Below are 9,965 nucleotides of genomic sequence, written 5' to 3' on the forward strand. Positions count from 1 at the left end.
AAAAAGGGCTTTGACGGCGAGGATCTATTCAAGACAGGTGCTTAATATCACCAAGCTGCGCTCTTTGCAATAATAAAAAAGAAAACAAACCAGGATATAAAACGTTTGAGCAGCCACAACGAAGAGATTATCAGATTAAGCTGAAAATTTGCACTCTTTGTTAACACATTCTATTCATTACCAATTTCAAAGCAATAATTATTGTTTCAGAAGTTTTTAGAGATGAAAGTGAAGAGCTTGTAAGGTTTTTTTTAAAGAAATGAAACGAAGTCTCTGAGACATATCTAATCACACTTCTACAAAAAAAGCGTGATCTAGAATATCTGACCCCTCCCCCCCCCCAAAAAAAACAAACAAAACAAAACAAAACAAACAAACTTTCCATTCATTCATTGATCCCAAACTTATGATTTCTGCACAAGAAGCATTGGTTCTTCAGAAAATACCACAAACTAAAACTTGACTAGGATTATTTTTATCTGTATGGAGTCATCACGTGAAATCCTGGCACGCGACTTTTTGTGATGCACAGTCCCATTTCGAGCATCGCTGCTCAATAATCACCTTTTACATGTTTGTCTTTTTCTGTTCCCAACTTCAATTATTTTCCCCTATACTTATTAACTATACTTATTCCGCATGAAATAAAGCAGCAGAGACTGAATATATCTCGAGCGTTACATGCATTTGTAGAGCTAGGTAAGTATGTGTGTAGGCCTTCAGACCTACCGGTTGCAATGTTTAGGCCTATGATGTGGCCGTACCGTGCAGACTCCCTTTTTAAACTCTTATTTCATTGATGGTTGTTCCAGTCCTTGATTTGTACTTCGTGGCTACTATCAAGAAACGTGTTTATGGCAACTTAAAGTCGTTTTGCGAGTTGTGTGAATAAAGCCTTACCAAAAAGGGGAAGGTTCGTAATGCCTTTAATCTATCACTAATCAACTTTTAGTGGAACTAAAGCAAGTTGACCACATTGCACCTAAAATGAAATCTCTATTTCATTGGGATTGGCTACTGACATTAAATCTCAAAATTGTTCCTTTTTGCCAGAGGGAAATAATTTCATGTGTGCATTTACCCCTTAATTAAAAAAAAATACATCCTCATTAGACTATCCAATATCTGTAGTAATGGCAGAAAGATGCAAGATTTAATCTCTAGGCACTCAATTATCATCAATATGACCTTCTGCCTCTGCTGTCGGACGTTCCATTAAGTGACTAGTCAATAATATTCTATAGCCACATTTCATATTTTCATCTGACCTCCAGCTGATTGGAATCGCGCCATCTATTGACAGACAGCGAAAAAAATAATATACGGCTATAAAGAATATGCCACTTTTTTTTGACTCATCAGTGACTTCAGTCATGACCGAATTATCCCCCCACCTGCCTTATGGAAAAGTGACAAAATCAAACTCCTAAATAGACAATACGATATTATCACGAAACACATGAAGTATGTAAGATCACATGCACTGTGTAGCTAGCCTGCTTCATAAAGGCCGTGTCACACACCTTTCCGGGCAAGACTTGCGTGCGACTTGCAAAGAACATTTTTGACTACCCGGAGGTCCCCGTAGATGATCCGCACATGACAGTACCTAGCATGTATCTCAACGGTAGTCGCCCGGAGGTGTTTAGGCCCTGTCACACCTTTCCGGGCAAGCTACTCGGGCTTGTTACGTGTAGGGATTTTCTAGCATACCGGACATTCCTGAGGGCGGAAAAGGATTTGAGCGAGTCAGCGCATGTGTCTTACTTGCTGGACGCGTTCTACTTAAATTATACTTGCGAGTATACTGTGTGACCTTTGTACCAGTCGCGTGGGGGCTGACAACTCGGTGAAGGAATTCCTCTAATGGAATGGCTGAAATCCCACAGAATTTCATTATCCTGGCTGCACTCACGGGACTGCCGAAGTACCTGCGTGGGAGTTGCCTGGGAAGTGCTGCTGCTAAGGGCCTCCTACTGGCGTTCGGCGTGGACCTCTACGGGCATTCCCGCGACTCACCCGGAAAAAAAGTTTTGGTCAAGCTCAAAACTTGGCTGCGGTTAAATCGGACTTGCGTGAGCACCTCCGGGCAACTACACGCTAGATACTGTCAGGTGCGGACCAACTGAGGAGAGCTCCGGGGAGTAAATTTGTTTCCCCGCAAGTCAAGCCGCAAAACTTCCCCCGTACGGTATGACAAGGCATGAATGGAAATTGCAAACATTCTTATTCGCCCGCTGAAAATCTTCTATACGTGCTGGAAACTACCTCCTCGCCACAAGCCCGCGTAGCTTGCCCGGAATGGTGTGACACGGCCTTTAAGTTTAAAGGCAAATCACTCTGAGTCTCTCATCCGAAACGCGGAAGCATTTGCTCACTCACAGCAAACGTATTTTGTCATTACTCTTGTCATACTAAATGCTACAGGACGGGCGGTCTATACGAATATGCTGTCAAAAGACCGTATCAGTCGTCTCTCTGTAAATACCCTGACTTTCATCTGTAGATCATTATTTGACTGTGAACAGTCACTTTTGATGCCACTTATAAGAGAAGCGAAACTAATATTCACTGTCATTTCTCTTTTGATTATGATTTTGTTTAATGATAGATGCCATTTGTCGAAGGGATTAAGTGGCCATGTAAATCTGTGCAACTTACATCTCATCACATGCTCCCACTTTACAAACCACAATGTAACGGGAAGTGCAATTGTATACTAGTCATGTTTGGCATATATATTCTTCTTGTTCGTTTGTTGGTGGAAATATTACATGATCCATATCGCTAAATTTCCATATCAGGGACTGATAAGCTAAACAAATCATCCTTAATTTGAAAAACAAAAACACACAAATGTTGCGCATTTTCCAAACACAAGATTTTATTCTGTTCTTCAATATATGATTTAATATATGTATATATATATATATATATGTATATATATATATATATATGTATATATATATATATATATATATATATATATATATATATATCCGTTTTTGCCTCAGAATACTTGATTGAGAAGATCTTTAATATAGTGATTGTCCAAATGTGGTGAATAACTCAACATGCCTCATGGAAACAAAAACAAGGATAGAGAGTATATAAAGAGGGAGAGAGGGAGAAAAAAGAGAAAGATGTAATCAGGTTTCTGCATAGACTCCACGATCTACTAAAAACTACTATCACATTGACTCTGATCATCGAAAAAAAAAATCATGGAACAATATTTCATTGCACCACTCATCAAACAATATCAACACATATTAACACATGAATGATAAATGTTCAGCACCAACCATCACTTTATGAAATCCTGTTCACCATTCCCCTTTCATTTACATTACAGATGTATATATATATATATATTCAGTTACGTCTTGCTTCAGAGTCGACGGGTTAAGTATGTTTTACCGCATCTACACACTCAAGATATGAACACAATTTGGGCAATACATGACTTTTAGTGATAAAGCAAAAACAAAAATAAAATAGTAAGACTAGGTTTGCTGCACCTCAAATTCAAATCAGTTTTGGCCGCATTGTCATTTAGAGCCCTGACCTGCTGTAAATATCGAAATCATCTTTCAATGTTCAACGGTATGTTTTAACCATCTTCAGTTGAAACTTCACATGCTACGTATGTATCCATGGAGCTGTGCATACAAAATCTCACTCCACAAAGCATCAACAATCTTCGTTTGACATTGCGTCGGTCCCGTAGATCCATTATCATGCCTAATGATGATCACATCAATAATTTACATTATTATCCATACAAAGGATTTTTAGAGCCCAAATACAAGTGTTATTTTGTCGACACACCTCATAATCTCCGACCCACTTAGAAAGTTTGTTGAACTCGACCAATATTTTTTGCCGAGGCGACCAATATTTGAAATATTGGACGGCAAGAGGGGGATTCCCCAAAGTTTTTATAAACTGCACCGTGATTGGTTGAGATATACGAGATGACCCGAAATATGAAATAAAAACGTCTGTGATTGGTCAATCACGAATTAACTAAATTATCATTTTTTTCTAAAATTCTGTGTATATACAAACAAATTTCATATATAAGTTGAAATTGTACAATAAAATACATAGATCACTGTTTTATCTGGGAATGAAGTGGATTAACTTGCACTGAAGAATGTACTATACCCCATGTTAGGATCAAGTACAGTAGGAGACCATACCGCACTCAGAGACAGAAAGGGTAAGTGACAATATTCTTTGATAAAATCCTCTGTAGGATAATAATGATAATATTGGATGTCCTATTTTCGGTTAATACAAGGACATTTTGGATTCGCTAAGCAAAATATTGGACTCGTCTTCGACTCGTCCAATATTTGTGCATAGCTCCTTCAATATTTCCTTAACCTCAAGGCTATCCAATATTATATAAATATCATGTCATCTATTTACTAATGATGTCGAAACTGAGAATGTAATACAAATAGTTTTACTACACTGTTTCGACCTCCTGCTTGGGTGTGTATCGCTCCTTATTTCTCCTTATTTCTTCCTCTTTCGATTTCTCAACAAGTTGGATGCTTTTTGACCCAAAAAATCATTCTTATTACGCTTTTCTTCCTATCAAATCTTAATTTTCATTTGATTTCATTTCATTTATTGTCAGTAAAACGGAAAATATTCATAAATCAAGTGACACACATGGTTACATTTACATAAAACGTATATTTGAAATTGAAATACAAGAGTTAGTAAAAACAACACACATGAGATTATCACATTTTATTATCATTATTATTACATTATATAGATAGCACAGAAATAATTTCCAGGAGATTGATCTCATTCTGATAGCCATCCTGAGAATGCAAAGCAACAACGACGACGACAAGTACAAGCAACATGTTTATTAGATCTACAATTGTATGGTAATAATAATAATAATAATAATAATAATAATAATAATAATGATAATAATAATAATAATAATGATAATAATAATAATAATAATAATAATAATAATAATAATAATAATAATAATAATAATAATAATAAAGACTGGGATATCACGTTCATGAGGTCATTTACGTGATATCAATAACGATCTCCTTAAGCCTGCATTCCAGTGCACTGGTGTATGGTTCAGTGTTGTTCTTCACTCCTCTCATATTAGGTTTAAAGTGAAGAAGAAGAAGAAGAAAGAGAAGAACAACTAGTAGTAGGAATAGTTCTATTAGTAGTTATAGTAGCAATAGCAGAGTGTTACAAGTGCAAACTGTTTTGAATGCTCGATTTAGATCTTTACATATATATACATATAAGAAAAGGAGAGGTTTCGATGTGCTGTCTTGCGTGCGCATAACAGGAAGTATGCTGTCGCCAGATAGCCTGCCAATAGTTCCAGGAGTAATTATCATATTGCAATTACGGGACCTGTGAAAGAGGATATCATTACTTTGTAAGGCTTCAGTGCGAATAAATGATATCAGCACATCACAGCCATTGGGTTTTGGATTAGCACAAAACTTTTCTTCTCACTTTGTTCACCCCTCCTTACCCACAGAGATGGACCTCTCGGTGGGAAGGCGGCGACTGAGGACTACAGCCTTCCTTTTCACGTTCTTCTGCTGCGTTATAGACCGTAAGTCTACCTTTTCATCTACAATGCACTGTGTCCTTCTGTACAACTGAAATCTATAACTGATTATATAATATAACGTCCCTTTCTCTCTCTCAGTATCGGCATTTTACACTTTTTTTGTTACTCATTGGATCTTGATACAGGGTTAAACTTGTATAGTTAGTTTGTTGTCATCAGTGTGATTTTGCAATAGTTGTATGTACGCCCTACAATCAGAAACGTATGCTGCAAATAAAATTCGATATTCAATTGCTTGTGAAATATCCCATCCTTATCTTTCACATACATATATAACAAAATGTGATAACTAACTTGTAGGGAAAATCTACACATTGAAGAACATTCATTTTTATTGTGTATTATTGTACCACCACATTGGACAGACTACTAATCAAATCATGCCCAGATTTTAAGACGATAACAGACCTATAATGAGGTCTTCTACCAAGTGCATTACCATTGAGCTGTCAATTAGGTTTTTGGACAACAAACAAATTTGAAGGCAGCAACATATGATTTATCTTTTATTTCATTTTTTGAACGAAAACCTTAATTCAAAACTTGTTAATATCTGTTTCTCACCACGAAAGTATCCAATGTACATTGTTGATGACATCTTTTATAAGTCACCTTGAGCGAGCCAAAACAATACCATTTCACATAAAGATTACTTTGATGGAGTAAAATCAAGGAAACAGTTGATAGAATTATATCAAATACCGAAAAAAAAAATCATCCGGACAAAGAATATCATGGAAGCTCGATAATTGCATATTTTTGTGAAAGACAAATTAAAAAAAAATATTATTGCCAATATTTTGGCTACAATTCACAATATGGAACTGTAAAAAAGTACTAAAAAAAAAAAAAAGAAACGGGTGGCAAAACCTGGACAGGCAATCAGTCCAACCTAGTTTCATTCCCATCTTATCCGAAGTGGTGCGTTATATCCTCAGTACAAGAACAGTGGTGACTCCAGGTTTATACTGTTATAGCCGAAATCGCACAATCGAGTTACTATGTATACATATACCAGTGTATACGCTTATACATATTTTTGTTTTTGATGGGATATTGACACTGCATGTAATTTCCACAACTCGTACAGCTGCATTTCCAAAGGGCAGCTTCCAGTTACAAGACGTCTATGGAAGATATTATGCAAACTGCAGACATTGCAAACGCTGTGACATTTTTGATTGGTAGAAATTGCTAATAACAAATGCAAGTTTCTTAAATGCTATTTTTCACTCAGAGAGATGAATTCGTGACAATGGTCAAGCTTGAAATGACCACCCTAATTTTGAGCATTTATTGTGAAAATTCCTTCAGGAATACTAGTCATTAACTAAATTGAACCTTTCAAATGAAGTACAATGTAAAAAGGAAAGGTAGCAGAAAGAAACAAATAAAAAAAACAATAGGGGCAGATGAGTTTTGTTTATTTTGTGATTTTTTTTTTCTTTTCTCTTCAAGTATTCGTACGTAACAAAATAAATTGAACGTTGTTGCAGATCAAAACTCTGAAACAAAACTAAAAACGTTTGTCAATGTGGTCCATATCTGTGATTTAGGGACCACCTTCAGCTCTGTTCTCCACTTTGAAAATGTTTATCCTGTAACACTTGAACGAGTGTTTCGTAATCAAATTAATGAATTATACAGAATCATTGCCATTCTATCATTAATACAGTAATAGTGAAGTGTAAGTTCAGGATGGTCCCAACCCATTTGTTTCTATCTCAAATTCCCTCTCGTGAACTCTGAATTTCAATTACCTGCCTTAAGTTCATCAACGGGTGTTAGTATTTGTTTTGTGCTCGTGCATAAGCGGTATGAAGATTTGTGTCGTTGTGTCTTCCGCCCTGCCGAAAATAGTGAAATTCTAACAAGAACTGCTCGTCTCATGAGCACTTTGAAAGAAACGTGTACCATCTACACCTGTACTTACGGGTCTCCAAACATAGGAACTCATGACTATCTGAACAAATGTGAACTATGCTTACTCTCCTCAACGTGTACTTTCAATACTGATAGAATTCAATTGATAATGTCACGTTATTGAAATAATCTACCCGTGAAATAATACAGTTACTTGGATTTTTTTTCTTTTTTTTGCCAAAAGGACAAGCGGCAAGTGACCGGATGCAATGGGAATGCATGATACGTAAGTGATTACCAATAAATGCGAACATTTTGCCTGGTTAACAATGGGCTATTCAGTTAGCTATGTAGGTAGAAAATGGCCAATATAAACAGTGTGTATGGACTATATAAGCTAAATACGTCAATCAGATATAATCCTGGGGCGGCCGCACAGAAAAGTTGTATCCGCTAACCGCGCACTAACAGCACTGGTAGCGACGATTTGGCCGCACAGAAGCTAACAGCAGTGGTGTTGTTTTATCAACTCATTAACAGTGCCAGGGGCACCGATAGAGACAATGATTGTTAAGGCCGTGTCACACCTTTCCGGGCAAGCCTTGCGTGCCACTTTCAAAGAACAATTTTGACTACCGGAGGTTCCCGTAGATGAGCCGCACATGACAGTACCTAGCACGTATCTCACCCGTAGTCGCCCGGAGGTGCGCACGCAAATCTGTTTACCCGCAACCATGTTTAGGCCCTGTCACACCTTTCCGGGCATGCTACTCGGGCTTGTTGCGTGTAGGGATTTTTCAGCATCCGGAACAATTTCTGAGGGCGGGCAAGGATTTTGGCGAGTCAGTGCATGTGTCTTACTTGCTGGACGCGTTCTACTTAAATTCTACTTGCGGGTATACTGTGTGACCTGTGCAGCAGTCGCGTGGGGGCTGACAACTCAGTGGAGGAATTCCTCTGAAGGAATGGCAGAAGTCCCACGGAATGTCATTATCTTGGCTGCATACGGAGACTGCGAAGCACCTGAGTGGGAGTTGCCTGAGAAGTGCTGCCGTTAAGGGCCTCCTACTGGCGTTCTGCGTGGAACTCTCCGGGCATCCCCGTGACTCACCCGGAAATAGTTTTGGTCATGCTCATAACTTGGCTGCGGTTAAATGGGACTTGCGTGCGCACCTCCGGGCAACTACAGGCGAGATACGCGCTAGGTACTGTCAGGTGCGGACCAACTGCGGAGAGCTCCGGGTAGCAAATTTGTTTCCCCGCAAGTCCAGTCGCAAAATTTCCCCAGATACGGTATGACAAGGCCTTGAGCATGCTCAAAAACTTGTTCCGAGTGAGTCGTGGGGATACGCTCGCAGAGGTACACGCAGAACACCAGTAGGAGACCCTTATCGGCAGCACCTCTCAGGCAACTCCAACGCAGGTACTTCGCAGTAGCTGTAAGCCGCTCGTAACAGAAAACGGATCGGTTTCAAAGCTCTCAGGCAGGTCACCCGGAATACACGCAAGTAGAAGATAAGTAGCACGCGTCTAGTAGGTAAGAAACAAATGCGAAACTCGCAAACATTCTTGTCCGCCCGGAGAAATTCTCCTGCGTGCTGGAAAATCCCTCCTCGCAACAAGCCCGAGTAGCTTGCCCGGAAAGGTGTGACACGGCCTTCAGTGGCTGATTTGCTAGTGACTTGACGCTAACAAACCTCTCATTAACAGCGTTTCTGTGCGGCCGGTACTTGTGATAACGATTCTATATATACGATGTTCATTGTTAAGATAAATGTATATTTACCATTACCGATGGGCAAGATTTCATAAACTGCGTGTATTTGGTATGCTTCCAAAATGGGACTAATATGCATGTTTACATAATATTTATTCTTTAACTAAATGTGCATCAAAGTTCAAATCGACTTTTCCTCAAAATGCTTGTTTTACCACTAGTTTCTAGATTGTAATGAGATAATGCAAATGATTAATGGGGGAAAAGTACATTCCCTTTTGCCCGAATTCACGAAGGTGGTACAAATGAAACCATGGTTTAAACGATGGACAAAAACCATGGAGCGCCAAGTGTCGTACGAAATATTTCGTTACGAATTCAGATATTGGTCACGAAATGACAACATTCTGTAACTAAATGAACATTTTGTCCACGACATGATAATTTCGTTAACGATACGGTCATTTTGTAGACGAAATGACCAACTTCGTAACAAAATATTGCATACGACACTTGGCGCTCCATGGATTTTGTCCATGGTTTAAACCATGGTTTCATTTGTACCACCTTCCTGAATTCGGGCAAAAGGGAATGTACTTTTCCCCCATTAATCATTTGCATTATCCCATTACAATCTAGAAACTAGTGGTAAAACAAGCATTTTGAGGAAATGTCGATTTGAACTTTGATGCACATTTAGTAAAAGAATAAATAATTATATGTAAACATGCAAACCAAATG

The sequence above is a fragment of the Diadema setosum genome, chromosome 13 (genome assembly GCF_964275005.1).
Source record: "Diadema setosum chromosome 13, eeDiaSeto1, whole genome shotgun sequence".
NCBI classification, from domain to species: Eukaryota; Metazoa; Echinodermata; class Echinoidea; order Diadematoida; family Diadematidae; genus Diadema; species Diadema setosum.